This window comes from Chinchilla lanigera, unplaced genomic scaffold (genome assembly GCF_000276665.1).
Source record: "Chinchilla lanigera isolate Chin_1 unplaced genomic scaffold, ChiLan1.0 scaffold00051, whole genome shotgun sequence".
Lineage (NCBI taxonomy): Eukaryota > Metazoa > Chordata > Mammalia > Rodentia > Chinchillidae > Chinchilla > Chinchilla lanigera.
In genome coordinates this window covers 3,575,256-3,589,606 of record NW_004955452.1, presented here as the reverse complement: position 1 = coordinate 3,589,606, position 14,351 = coordinate 3,575,256, and the positions used below count along the sequence as shown (strand labels likewise).

The 14,351-nt window shown below is 54.2% G+C and overlaps 2 long non-coding RNA genes across 3 annotated transcripts in view; one reads left to right on the top strand and one right to left on the bottom strand.

The window, feature by feature from the left end:
* The window catches only part of LOC102017530, a 29,131-nt gene that overhangs the window by 10,599 nt on the left and 4,181 nt on the right, over nt 1–14,351 (bottom strand). The window contains exons 2-3 of one of the 2 annotated variants that reach the window (XR_001236010.1): nt 11,144–11,234; nt 8,757–10,008 (exon numbers count right to left, since the gene is read on the bottom strand). This is a non-coding gene — a long non-coding RNA (uncharacterized LOC102017530). Of the gene's footprint in view, nt 1–8,756; nt 10,009–11,143; nt 11,235–14,351 lie in introns of those variants that run through there. The other variant, XR_262646.2, reaches the window with a different exon arrangement.
* On the top strand, nt 3,548–8,199 carry LOC102017296. Its single transcript, XR_262645.2, has 3 exons — nt 3,548–4,889; nt 5,071–5,234; nt 8,028–8,199. It is a non-coding gene; the product is annotated as an uncharacterized LOC102017296 (long non-coding RNA).

The following is a 14,351-nucleotide window of genomic DNA, read 5'->3' as shown; positions in this document are numbered from 1 at the left end:
TCGCAGGCATGTACCACTATGCCCAGCTTTGAATTCTCTTTTAAAGAACCTGCAGTCACCAACAAGCCTTGCTGGTATTCTGCAAAGCCTGGATCTGCTGCTTTGTGAGCCTCTTGCCCTCTCTGTGGGGCCCTGCATTTGCACCTGTGAAGTGGGGAGCGTGCTCACTGTGCTGGCTACATGAATTAATGTGCGTAGAACGCTTTACACACAGCTGGCACCCAGTAGATACCCAATGACTGCTGGCTTCTTAAATAAACTCCCAGCCAGTAAATATGCTTAAGTGCTAATAAACGAGCTACATGCTTCACATTTGTCATGGCAATTATGTTTAATTTGCACAGCTCCTCCCACTTTACAGGTGAGAAAACAGAGGCTCAGAAAGGTGAAGTGATTTGCCCAAGGTAACACACTTGGGAGCCACTGGGTGTGACTCCACAGCCATGGCCCTGGCCTCTGCCCGACTTCCTGTGTGTGAGCCCCCACCACCCCCCGCCAGCGGCTGGACCTGGAAGACCCAGGCCCCTCCTCTGGCAGGTACAGTGCACAAGGCCCTGGTCACTGCAGGCGGCCTAAGAGCCCCCTGCTGGGGAAGAAGCCCCCAGAGAAGCTGGCTGGCCCTGCTGTATCTAGTACTTCATCCCTCCTGTCCCCGCGCTTCCTCTTGAGCCCCTGTCACCAGAGGCCTTGGCCCAGGTGGGATGGGGGCCAACGGGTGACAATGACCGATTTAGAAAGTAAAGTTGCTTCTCAAACAAATAAGAAAGGAGAGGAAAGCAAGAACTGGCCTGCCCGCTTCCTGCCCGCCGCTCTCCCAGCACCTGGGGCCCAGCTGCGAGGGTTTCGCTGCTCGCTTGCCCTTCCTGCTGGGAGCCTCTTCTCAGAGCCCCCGCCCGCCCGCCAGTGGGCCCCGGCTGAGAAATAAGCACCCTCCGTGATTGTGCCATTGTCATTGTCTTGGGCATTGTTTTGGATGACAATACCACTGTTCATCACACTTTGGTTTCCTGCAGTGGGAACAGAGGGGGACCAGCTCCTACTTGGGAGCAGCCTCCTTGGCTCTGCAGTGCATGGAGGGGGTCCCAGCTTGACTGTGGGCCTCAGTTTTCTTGTCTGAAAAATGGGGATAAAGTGATGGGAGGGCTGGATCAGCCACATGTGGTGCAGAAAGTGCAGGGCACAGCCCCACTGGCAGCTACTCAGACAATGACTGTGAAAGCCAGGGCCACACAGGGCCACACTGAAGAGTCCCTGGACGTGGCTGAAAGCCCAGTGGACCCAGAGGTGGAATAATCATAGGCGCTTCGTGTTTCTAACTGCTGCTTCAAGCTCTTTATGTATAACTCATTTCATTTCACTGCAACCAAAGGAAGTAGATGCCACTGTCATCCTGAATTCTTTCTTCTTTTTCTTTTTTTTTTTGTTTTGTTTTTTGAGACAAGGTCTCACTCTAGTTCAGGCTGTCCTAGAACTCACTGCATAGCAGCCCAGGGTGGCCTCAAACCCTGTAATCCTCTTGCCTCAGCCTCCCAAGTGCTGGGATTACAGACATGTACCACCACACCCAGCCTGTCACCCTGATTTCGTAGATAAGGAAACGAAGGCACAGAGAAGTGACTCATCCAAGGTCAACACAGCTTGTAGGTGCAAGTCTGGGCAGTGCACCCAGCTGTCTGCTCCAGAATCAGTGCCCAGAGCTGCCCTCGGGTCTGGCTCTGTAGGGCCTGATTTGCTTTGTGATCACGGACAAGTCATAGTTCTTCATTTACAAAACGAGCAGCCCATAGACCTGCGTACAGACTTCCACAATCCTAAGGGAGCACAGCAGTCAGACTTGTGACAGTGCAGAGACCATGAGCGACTCTCCCAAGTGCAGCGTGCAGGAAGCCAGGGCTGTCAATGCTATAATTATTATTAGTGCTAAAGTCACAGGCGAGAGGTGGCCTAGAGGATGCTGAGGGCCCTGCCCAGCTCTGAACATCTAAATCCTGTGGTTACAGCTGGGGAGTGATTCTGGGAGGCACCTGGTGAGAGGTGGCTCCGCCCGTTGGGGCTAAAAAAATCCCTGAAGCTGTCACCGTGCAGTCTGCAGTCACCAGCTCCAGTGACTGGCAAACCTTCCAGCTCTGCTTCCCTGCCCCCAACAAAGCCCCTTGAGCTGTGTGCCCTGCAGAAACCACTGCTCTCCCTGCGACTCAGGAGTGGGACACTGGCCCTGCAGAGCTGCTTGGAATAGGGAGAGCACCTAGCAAGAGAGTTACTAAGAGACTATGGGAACCCAGGTTTGGGGACCCACCTGTCTTTCAGGCTTGGCTCTGCCACTTCCTGTTGCGTGACCTGGCGCAGGTTCCTTGGACTCTCTGAGCTTGGCTTTGCACCACTGGAAAATGGTTTAGCGCAGCACCTGAGACTGTGCAGGTGCTCAAGCAATGAGGATCGGGCTGGGTATGGCCACTCACTGTGCTTGAGCGGGATGTGCAGAGGTCCTCAAAGATCCTGTGGTACTGTGTTCTCATTTGGGTTAGATCTCTCCATCTGGCCCTCCAGCATGCCCCTCTGCCCTTCCTAACGTGCTCTGTGCCCTTTGTGGATAGCAGCAATGCCTGTAACCCTCTGGCTTCTGGTTGGGAGGGCAGGAGGGTTGAACACCGGCATTACGGTTTCCCAGCCTGGCTGCCTCCCCATGACCCTGTGCGTACATCTCTGGCCTGAGTCCAGGTGACCTTCTTCTCCTTCCCTTCACCCCTGGGGTACAGCACCACCCCTCTTGGTTTCCCAGAACCTGCCCACCAACCTGTGATCAAGTTCATGGGCCTGGACTAAACTTTTCAGACCAGCTACCTCTTTCCTGTTTGAGCGTCTACCTGGTGGTGGCTTTACCATGACGTGTACCCTGCAGTATTCATCTAAGACTCCAGGAGGGTCCAGTGATAAAAATCCAAATACTGCTTTCACAGGCATTGTTTAGCCACCGGGACAGCCTCTGCTGGGTCTCTGCCGTGTGCCAGGCTCTGTACAAGGAGCGGAGTAGAGCACAGATGACCAAGGGACAGTCCATGTCCTCAGGGAGCCCCTGGGGTAGTTAGGGAGACAGACACCTAAACAGTCAACTACAAGAGTGAGAGAAGTCACTAAACCCTGGGAGAGGGAGGCCTCAAAAGCTTCGTGGCCAGAAACTTCTGAGTAGCCTCTCCCCACCGCCATTTTAATAACATATTTCATTTAACCCAATGTTTCAAAGTATTATCAGTAGGCAATCTTATCAGTTACAATCTCCTGTGCATCTCAGTCCACGCTGGCCGCATTTCCAGCACCCAACAGCTGCAAGCAGCAATGGTGAGCAGTAGGGCAGCATTTCAGCATTTTATTTGGTCCTCCTGACAGCTCTGGGGAGTGAGTAGTGCTTTTCTTCCGTTTGACAGAGGAGGAGGTGGAGACTGCAGGAGGGAGGGTCACTTTGCCTGAGGTCACAGGATTGTGACCTGGATCAGTGTCACTCCTGTCTCTTCCTGCTGCCCTATCCCCTAGGCTGACCCTGTTCCCCAGAGTGAAGCAGCTGTCAAGGCGGAAAAGTCCAAGCTGGAACTGAGCTCCCCTGACCTCAGCCTGCAATGCTTCTGCTGTCTACTGACGCTACAGGACACACTGGGGGACACAACACCCCCTAGTTTTCTTCCTGGAGTCCCCGAGGAACTGGCGGGTGGTGTGACCGTCTCCCAAGAAGGGCGGGTTGTCTCCAGGTGGGAGGTGACAGATGCAGCTAGACCAGGCTCAGGAAAGTAGGCAGCAGGCCACACTGGCACCTTTGCCAGAGTCACAGTGATTCTTTCTAAGCCCAAACATCCAGAGACACCTGCTCCCAAGCCTCGCGGGGTAGAGAGAGCTCACAGTGAGTCAGCACCAGGTTTCCTTGGAAAATTAAGATGGGACAATAAGTGCGAGACATTCTCAGGGGCAATTTGCCCCAACCTCTCAGACCTGCATCCATGCTGTGGAGGGGACAGCAGAGCCAGGGAATAGCAGAAGTGCAGGGAATGCCCTGGCAAGTCCCGGTGTGTGTGTGGTGACTCCAGGGACATTGTACAGTGGCAAAACCAGTGGTTGGTAACTGATTATTCACTGGGCTCTTCACAGTTCACGATTACCCACCTACCCCATAAAATCATCCATCCATAGCCTTGCATGCCCACCCACTTCCAAGCCTTTCATTCATTCATTTCTCTATCTGTCTAACACCATCCACCCAGCACATGGTTCTCTGTGGGATTCTGGATATGAGGCCAGGAGCAAAACCCCAGAGGGATGGATAAACCTGAGAAAGTCTGAGAAAGGGAATGTGGTGCGGGAGCTTCCAGGAGGGGCAGCAGGACCCCAAGGAAGAACCACTTGATTCCACCCCAGACAGTTCAAGAAGGCTTCCCGGGCAAGGAACACTCGGCTTGGCCCTGAAGGAGAAGCGGGGCCTTGAGGAGCTGGGGGAAGGAGCCCTGGCCGATGAGCCTGGCAGTGATGCAGGCTGGCTGGGGACACCAGAGAGCCTGCAGCACAGGGGGAGTGAGGACATCAGGGAGGTCCGGAGTGCTTAGACAGAGTGCCCAGGGTGACCCCACGGAGCCCCATCTCGACTGCGCGCCCTTTACCTGACCCAGCATGCTTGGTGACACCATGGGGTCTCCAGGGTTCTCACCCTCTGGTGGACCCCGTGTCACTGAAGTCAGGGGGCGCAGACAGGTGCGGTCAGAAGGACCAGGAGCCGAGCCCAGGTGGGGGTGCTGCTTGTGGGGAGGAGCGGGGAAGGGAACCTCGGAGATCGTTTTCACCTGCCACCTGCTCTGCCCCGCCCAGTGATGGAAAATGTGTGTCAGAGGAAGCTGTGCTGGGGACACGGGGTAGGTGTGCGTGGGTGATAGCACGTGGGGGCCCCGCAGGAGGGCAGGATGTGCTGGAGCTGGGGGCAAGGTCGGGGTGCTGGAGCGGGGTCTGGGGCTCGGGCCCTGCCTGCTGCCGCCTTCAATCGGGTTCTCACTTTCCTTCTCTCACGCAGAACTGACTGTACACTTTCACTTCCAGAAGGGCGAAGGGCGGGCAGACCGTCCCGCGAAAGTGTCCTCAAGCCTCGGAAGCCGCAGCCAAGTCTTGCTCAACTGTTTGTGCAGCAAGCGCTGTCTGCTGGGATGCGAGGAAACAGGGCAGCCCTTTCCTCCCCAGAGAGATGCACAGCCTAGAAAGGGCAGGTACAGTGTGTGTGTGTGGGGGGGTCACACCATCTCGAGGGGACTGGGACAGTGGGCAGGGTGGATGCAGGCCGCATGCCGAGCGCAGGGGAAGGAATGGCAGCTGCTGCCAACCGGACTCGCGGGTCAGGCCTCTGAAGGCTACAGTGCGCCTCTCCATCCTCTGGCGGCTGGTCCCCACTTCCACAGCGAGGGAACGGAGGCAGAGACAGGGCAAGAGCTTGCCCAGGTTCTCACTGCCAGAGGCTAGAAATGCCAGCGGCCGTCAGCTCTTACCTCTGCACGGGAAAGGGGACATGGGACAGGTGTTGGGGCAGGAAGGGGCTGTGGAGGGAGGACAGGCCCAGCCCCCCTGTACTGGAGCTGAGGGAGGGGACATCTCAGAAGGGCCCTCCAAACATCACCCTGACCGCTGAGGGCCACTGCAAGTCTGATCTGGAAAGATAGCCTCTTTAGAAGTGGAACTAGCGAGACAGAAATGGACAGAAATCCATGCAACTTAGTCTTGATGTTCTGTTATCTTCCTACGGCTGCTGTGCAGAGTGCCTTAAATCAGCCAGCACTGTGGGAGGCTGAGGCAGGAGAATGGCAGGTTCAAGTCCAGCCTGGAGAACTTAGTGACTTAGAAAGACCCTATTTAAAAAATAATAACAGGGGCTGGGGATTTAGCTCAGCAGCACAGCACCTGCCTGGAAAGCACAAGGTCATGAGTTTGATTCCTGGTACCAGAAAAAAAAAATAATAATAACAATAATAATAATAAAAGGGGGTGGGGAGGTAGCTCAGTGCAGAGACCCTGGGTTTAATGCCCAATACCATAGCAAAACAGAAACAAAAATCCCCAGCACAGAAGGATTCTGTCACTGCTCTGAAGGCCGGAAGATCAGAACCAAGGTGTCCTCTGGGCCACGTTCCCCTGAGCCTCGGAGTCAGATCCTTCCGGGCCTCCTCCGGGCTTCTGCGGTAGCCCTCGATCCTGGCCTTTCCTGGCTTTTCAGCAGCATCACTCCAGTCCCTGCCTCTGATGTCCTGCGGCCTTCTGCCTGCTGCTCCATAAAGAGTGCCTCATGTTGGACCAAGCAAGGGCCCACACCAGCCCAGTCTGACCCCCGCTAACAAGATCTGCAGCAATCGTATTGCCAAGTAAAGTCTCATCTGAGGGGCCAGGGGTTAGGACTTCAACATGTCTTTTTGGGCGACACAACTCAACCCCAAACAGATGTCATTAATGGGTTTTCATACAAATAAACATTGAATCTGGGGGAAAAAGCAGCGCAACCCCTATGCCCCAATTTGAGATTCAAAAAAAACGGACCATGAGGTTGGGTGCGCACGGCAAATTCAATCCCCAGTTCCAAAAGGAAGAAAGAATGAAAACACAGCTTTGTTATAGCGATTCCCCACGCTAGCACTTGCCCTGGCCGTCCTAAGTAAATGTTTGAGAAATACTTGACTTGTGGTCCCCTAAGGCCCTCAGATCTTTCTTTAAGCAAGTCAGGAGAATAGAACAAAAGTGCCCGGAAAACAAAGTGAAGCTGCCCTCTGCCCCGATTCCTGGCAGGCGGCTGCTCGGCTGACCTTCGCCTTCCCTTTGCATGGGCACCAGCTTCTCGCCGGTCCCGAGGAGGGTGAGAGTGAGAGGCCTCCTCCCTTCCTCGCTGGATTAAGCAGAGCCCACAGTCCTCAGTAACATCCCGTGCCTCTCCGCTCTGGTTGCTCCCTGCAGACAAACGACCATGCCCTATGCTTATCGCCTAAACCTAGCTCCTTGCCTTTACTGTGGGACTGCGGTACAGTTGGCAATCAGGTTATCCGAAACGTGAATCTGATCACTTCTTTGGCTGCCATAAAACCTTCCATAGCTCCCTGTTACTCTTAGAATAAAGTCCACATTCCCGGGTTGCCACTTCAGGCTTTGTGCTGGTTGGTCCCCAGCTTTGATTTTCAGCGTTCTAGTACACAAGCACTTTGTCCTACAAGCAGCAGAAGTTCCAGAATCTCCCTTGTGAAGAGACTGGCAGTGCATTCTGGGTAGAACTCTGTGGGGAGGCTTGGCCTGAGGTTGCTATAAGTGACCGTGAGCACGGCTGTGCTTTTGTCTTTTCTGCACCCACATCTTTACGTATGCTCCCTGCCCCCATAGGACACTCTCTTCTGCCCTTCATTCTTCGATATCTAACTGTTCATGTTCACCCTGGTCACATAACGAAGGATCTTTCCCTGTCCCAACAATGAGCATTTTGCTTGAGCTTTTTTTGCTGGAGGGTAGGGGAGACAGGCTCTCTCTACATAGCCCAGGCTGACCTTAAACTTGCAGCCCTCCTGCTTCAGCCTCCCAAGTTCAGGAGTTACAGGCATGAGCCACCACACCCGGCCCCTTGGACTTTTTTACGATACTTGTTCCAGGTTACTCTGTTCATGAGAGCCCGGCTGCCTTTCCCTGGGAGCTGGGTTCTAGTCCCGGGCCTCGGACCAATAGTGGGAAGATCAGGGGAGAAAAGCTCTCCAAAGTGAGAAAAGTCACAGCCACTGCTGCCACTTGTCAATGTCTTGCCTGTGTGACCTTGGGCAAGACATTTTCCCTTTCTGGGCCTCAGTTTCCCCTCTGCAGAGTAGGATATAAGACAAGATATCCAAGCAAGTATGAAAGCAGAAGCTAAGTTTCTCCCTCTGTCCTGGGTCTGGTGAGACCTTGGTCCTGTGAAAGAGCACTTCTCGAGTCCTTCATTTTACATGAATTTGCATTTATTTTCACGTGCACCCTATGAGGTGCCAACTATGTTTCATTCATAGAAACAACTGAGACGGTCATCCGCTTGATGCCCAGAGATGGAAAACAGCCACCAGCTCATGGTTCCAGGCAAATCAGAGGCCCTTAGTCATTTACCTGCTGTAGTGGACTGATAACTGGTGGTCAGTTTGTAACCCCCAGCTGAACTGAGTGAGTGGTGCTGGGTGTGGGAGGCCCACCTGGGGACTGTTGCCAGCAGCATAAGAGGCAGACCTGGAGAAGAAGAAGCGGGCTGTTGGGAGCTGAGAGAGACTGTGGGGAGCTGGCTTCCTGATGAACTTGGCTGTTTTCATCCTCCGAGGAGCTCGGGACCTCGCTGGCACTGAGAATGGCTTCAGTTCACTTTGGAGAGCTCTGGTCCTCACTTTGAGCATAGCTTCCTGGTTCCAGAGGGGAAGATGGTGCACTGCCGGCCTCCAGGAAAAGCTTGATGCGTTGGCTTCCCTGATGGGAACTCGGCCATCTTGATCATCGGAGGAGCTCGGGACCTCACTGTTGCCGAGGATGGCTGTGGTACCTTTTGGGGGGAGCTCTGGTTCTTCTGAGCATCACTTCCTGGCTCCAGCGCAGATCCCTCAGCCTGCTAGCATAGGTCCTTCTTCCTGCTGGCACAGACTTTGTAGATTCCACCACTGACCTTTGGGCCTTCCCAGCAGATCCATGAAACAGGCCTGCATGAGACGTTGTCATGGGCTCTGGGCCTCCAGCTGGATTCGTGGGAGGCATTGTTATGAGCTCTGGGTATTCAGCTCAACTCATGTAGGACATTATTGTGGGATCCAGGCCCTCAGCTGGATTCCCTGGTCTTAGTGTGTGGTCAGATGCCCTGCACTCTTTTGTATCTTGTTCTTTGGGTGACTTATAAATAATCATATAGAGTATGTGTCGTGTATTATATTGTTCCCCTTGCAAAATAAGCCCCAAACCAACACACCTGCCAAGGGCCTCCTCTTACAGATGGGTAACGGAAGCACAGAGATGGAAAGTGACCCGCCTAGGGTAACACAGCAAGTGAGGAGCCTAAGGTTTCATCCCATACTTCCCTCTGTCTGCCAGGAGCTGCTGCTAAGTATCTTGTTTGTAGGAGGAAGAAGCGGGGCCTGGGTTTCTTTTGAAGCCCCCTCTGTACCCCAGAATAACAAAGCTGGCCAGTGTGGCAGCCTCCGCAACCACCACAGGAAACCAAGTTGTAGTAGAAAGGCAGGTGGGAGTGGAAAATCCTCTGAGAGGTTAGAGTGTTGCTTTCACCTTTTCTAAAAATAGCCCTGCTTATTAGAGGTCGATAGATGATGAGATAACGCACAGGTTATCCCACGCAAGCGGGAGAGGGGAGGGTGCTGCGAGCCACTGCAGGGTGGCTTTGCCACAGATGCGGGCCCTGGGCTGGGCTCTAGGAACAGCTGGAGAACCTTGTCTCCGGAGGGGCAGACGGGCAGCAAGTGAAGCAGACAAAATAACTGCCAAGTGGGACGAGTGCTCTGACGGGGCGGAGGTCAGGACCATCAGGGAGACCCACTTAACCCGGATGAGCAGGGAACTGAGCAGCCAGCCCTGCAGACAACCAAGGGCAGGGAAGGGCATCTCAAGGACAGGGACTGGACAGCCGGGGGAGGGGATTTGCAGGGGAGGTAGAGTCCAACCAGCGTGGCTTGGAGTCCTGGCTTCCAGATCAAGGAAGCCCCGGAGGCGGGACTTTCTGCAGGGCAGTGTGCCCGTGGGGTCCTTTGAGGATGCTTGCTCTCGCCTGCTGGGTGGGCTCGGCACTTGGGAATGCACAACAGGAAGAGCAGTCAGGCAGCCATCAACCCTGGCATCCAGGCAGCAGAGACAGAGGCCTGCACCAGGACGGGCAAGGGCAAACGGAGAGACCTGAATGAATGTCCAAACTTCGCAGGAGCGGACGAGTTGGACTGCATGGGGCGGGGGTACTTAGCATCCTGGCCTGAGCATCTGCTGGAGGCCATGCCAGGCCTGAGAGGGGACCTGCAGGAAGAGGCAGGAGGGGCGCGTGTGGGACTCTGGTTTGGGGCGTGTTAGGTGGGAGCAGTCCACAGATTGACAAGAACCTGCCCCCAAGCAGCTTGAGGCCTGTGCACCAAGGACCGGCTGGGTGAAGCAGTCAGTTCTCCTCCTGTCTGCCCAGTCGAGGGGTGAGCACCAGGAGTCAGGGGCCAACTCTGCTCCATTCTGCAACCCCAGCACCTAGGATCACATCCTGCACGTAGTAGGTGCTCAACAGATCTTCAGCTGTGTGAGTTGGATCACAGATGTGGTGACTTTAAAAAAATTCAGTGTTGGGGCTGGGGATTTAGCTCAGCGGCACAGCACCTGCCTGGCAAGCTCAAGGTCGTGAGTTCGATTCCCGGTACTGGAAAACAGTGTTCCCCCATCGTGGGGTCTTAATAAATATATAAGGAATTCTCTGTCACCCCCACATCCAACCAGCAGAATCCTGCAGCCTTGATTTTTCTCAGTGTTTCTCAAACGATCCTTTTCCTCCACCCTTCTCTCCCTACCCGACCCCAGCCCCAGCATTTGACCGTGTCCACAGCTCCCTGAGCTGAGGTCTCCCTCTCTCCTTCCCTCCCTCTGACATGGATTGAACCCAGAGCCTCTACTCTCAGCTATACCCCAGCCCCTTTAGTTTTATTTTGAGACAGGATCTTGCTAAAGTGCTAAGTTGCCCAGGCTGGGCTCAAACTTGGAATCCTCCTGCCTCAGCCCCCCTGGGTGCTGGGCATGTTCCGCCACACCTGGCCGCTCTGCCTTTCCTGCTCAGGGACCCTCAGAACACAAAGGTCAGGAGACTTCTCCCCGCTGGTGCTGCCCACACCACCATGGCCTCAGCCTCCCCAAGGCCTCATTCTCCACGCTCCACTTCCCACTCACCGTCCACATTTAAGCCAGGGTGGCCTGGGCAAAGTCACATTGGTCCTGGTCCTCTCCAAAGCCCCTCTGGCCGGCTGCAGCACGGTGACCCTGCACCGTCACTAGCCCAACACCAAGGCCCCTGCATTCCAGCAGCAGCTTCATCCCCCCGAACTCACCCAAATCTTCGCCTGCGGTGCCCCAGAGCCGCGCCCTCTGCCCTGCCTGCTGCTGGTTCCTTCACACTTACCCCTTAAGATCCAGCACCTGGTACAGTCTTTCTCTGCTCCAAACCTGGCACGGGCCACCTGCTCCACACACCGTGTCAATTTCATCAGCACCTACAATGAGACGTTTGTTTACTGAGCACTTACTATATGACGAGTAATCAGTTAACCCTCACGATGATCTCACAAGGTAATTGTCCCCATTTTACAAATATGGGAAACAGGCACAGAGAGGTTATGTGACTTGCCTATGGCCACACAGCCCGTGACAGAGCCAGGATATGACCTACAGCCTTACTGCTGAGTGGTATGCTTGAGTGTTGTATGTAGTTGTGGGACACATGTTTGCTTGCTTATCTGTTTCCTTAAAGACAAGGATAGAGAAAGCTGGGTGTGTGGCAGCACACACCTGAAATCCCAGCTGGGGTGGGGTGGTGGCGAGGCAGGAGGATTGAAAGTTCGAGGTCATCCTGGGCAACTTACTGAGGCCCTGTCTCAAAATAAAATTTTTAAAAGGGCTGAAGATGGCCGGGCATGATGGCACATGCCTATAATCCCAGCACTTGGGAGGCTGAGGCAGGAGGATGGTTACGAGTTTGAGACCAGGCTGTGCTACAAAGTGAGCTCAAGCCCATCCTGAACTGCATAGCAAGACCCTATCTCAAAAAAAGACTAAAAATAGTGGCGGAGGTGGTGCGCTGGGGATGCAGGTCAGTAGTAGAGCACTGGCCTAGCATGTACAAGGGCCAGGATTCAACACTCCGTGTTGGGGTGGCGGAGGACTGAGCTCCAGAGGGGCTAAGTAACTTGCCTAAGTCACCCAGCAAGGAGCTGGTGGAGACGGAATCCTATAGAAGCCCAGGTCTCCTGACTCCAAGCCCGGTGCTCATTCCACACGTTATAGAAGAGGCCACGCCCCATCCTGCGGGACTGGAGGTCCTGCGGTGTCTGTGGTCATTAATCACTCCCTGTCCCAAGGGGGGATGGCTGAAGACAGGGCCTCCTTCCCGTCCTCCCACCCCTCAGGGTCTAACACCTCTTCCCGGTCACCCCCCAACGCTGCCCCCACCCCACCCCAGGCCACGCCCCTCCCCGACCCCCTCGAGTGTCCTGGAGAAAGCATCCGGCTGTCATTGTGAATCTGCAGGGTTCGGACCTGCAGCTGGAGCCACGGGCAGGAAGCAGTGACAATGGATGAAAGACCCTCTGTGCCCAGGTGGGTGGGGGAGGGGAGGCAGGAAGCCTGAAGCCTCCTACATGAGGCGGCGGAGCTGCCGCTGGAGGGAGGCCTGGGATGCCGGACGCTGCGGGGTTTGTTTGGATTCCCCAGGGATCTGAGCTGGGGAGCCCTTTGCAAACATCAGACCTGCTCTTCTCCATGGGGTGCCAGGCCTTGGACCTATGCGACAAGAATGTTGCTTTCTATTCATCGCTGTTTGTCCCCAGGGTCCAGCCGCCAGGGCTGGCTACACCGCAGGGGCTTGATTTGTTGAATACAGACAATTAATCGGGCACTGCTAATAACTAAGGAACTACAGTTTCATATGGATTTCCTACTGAAAAAATAAAAAGGCTTCCTGAGGATTCCTTTCCCTGCTTTGAGCTTTTGCACATGCTGTTCCTTCTGCCTGCTTTGCTCTTCCCTCTCTGCTCTTTGCGAGGTCAGCTCTTCTCATCCTCCAGCTGCCGCTGAAATAAAGCTCTTTAATCAACTTTTGGGTGCTGCTATGACCTGCTAGCTAAGGGAATCTCCATCCCAGTGCCTCCCCTAGCCCAGCGCTCTTGATTTCCTTCACAGCGCTTCTCAAAATCTGAATCCTCCTGATTGACACCTAGGCTAACGTGTTCACTTCCTGTTTCTCCCACCTGTGTGTAAGCTCACTGTTGTACTCCAGCGCCAGGTACTAGACGATGCTGCAACTGAAGAGAGGAGTAAGGGAATCCCTGTAAGGCCACTGCGCCCTGGCCTGCAGCAGCTGGGAAGAGAGAGAAAGGGAGCCTCGCTCAGCCTGCACAGGAGATCGCAAAGCTGCAACCCACAGCGCAGTGAGCGGCTACTTCCAGGTCAACAAGAATGATGGATATAAGTCATGTGAGGGCTTGGCTTCCTGCGTGACAATTACTGAGTTTCATCTGAGTGTGTACATGGAGGGAGGCTGTGCCCGGGAATGGCCACTGCCTGTCCAGCTTGCTGCGGGGGACATTGAGGTGGACTGAGGTGTTCCATCAAACCTGTTCATTTCAAAGGTAGAGCTAGGCGTGGTTGTAATCCCAGCACTCAGGAGACTGAAGCAGGAGGATTGCAAATTCCAGGCCACAGAGTGAGACCCTGTCTCAAAAAACAAACAACTGGGTGTGGAGGTGCCTGCCTATAATCCCAGTATTCTAGGAGGCTGAGGCAGGGAGATCTGCAAGTTGGAACCCAGCCTGGGCAATGTAGTAACCTAGTGAGACCTTGCCTCAAAAATTTTTTAAAAGGGATGGGGAGCTGGGGATGTAGCTTAGTGTGAAGGCCCTAGGTTTGATCCCCAGTATTGCAAATCAAACAAAAGGTAGGAAAATCAAGGCCCAGAAATCCCAAAATGAGTCATGAAAATTGAGAGATTTACCAGCAGGTGGAGGTTGTGGTTCCTTGAGTCCTGACCCATTCATTCATTCATTCATCATTCATTCATTCATCACTCATTCATTCATCATTTAGTGTTCATTTACATACATGAACAATGCTTAGTGAGCACCTGTCATGTGTCTGGCACTGTGCCGGAACTGGAGATGCAGAAATAACCAGGGGCCCAGGGACTCAAAGGAGCTAAGTAAAAGGTGCAGCTTACCTGACACTGAGCTACTTGGGTGACTTACAAGGCACGTGGGCGGGGAAGACGAGTTCTTGGGAAGGCAGGAAGGAAGAGGTTCATTTGTGAAAGATTAAACTCGGGTACTGGACAGAGAGACTCCACAATGGAGGAAAATATTAACTATGACTAAGAAACCAGTTTAGCCAAGTCCAGTGACCCTGCTTCTGAGCTTCCGTCACAGCCTGGTTGGATTGGTTCCCAGAAATTTCATCCCTTCCAGCGGAGCAGTTTGTGCCGCCTCAATGGCGTGGGACCCACTCACAGAGAAGGCCAAGGCCGTTTCCCACTCAGGAAACACGTAGAGGCACCTGCTATCTCTGGACTCTGCGCTGGGCATGGGGGTTACCATGGAAAGGAGGCTGTGTCTCAGTTCATG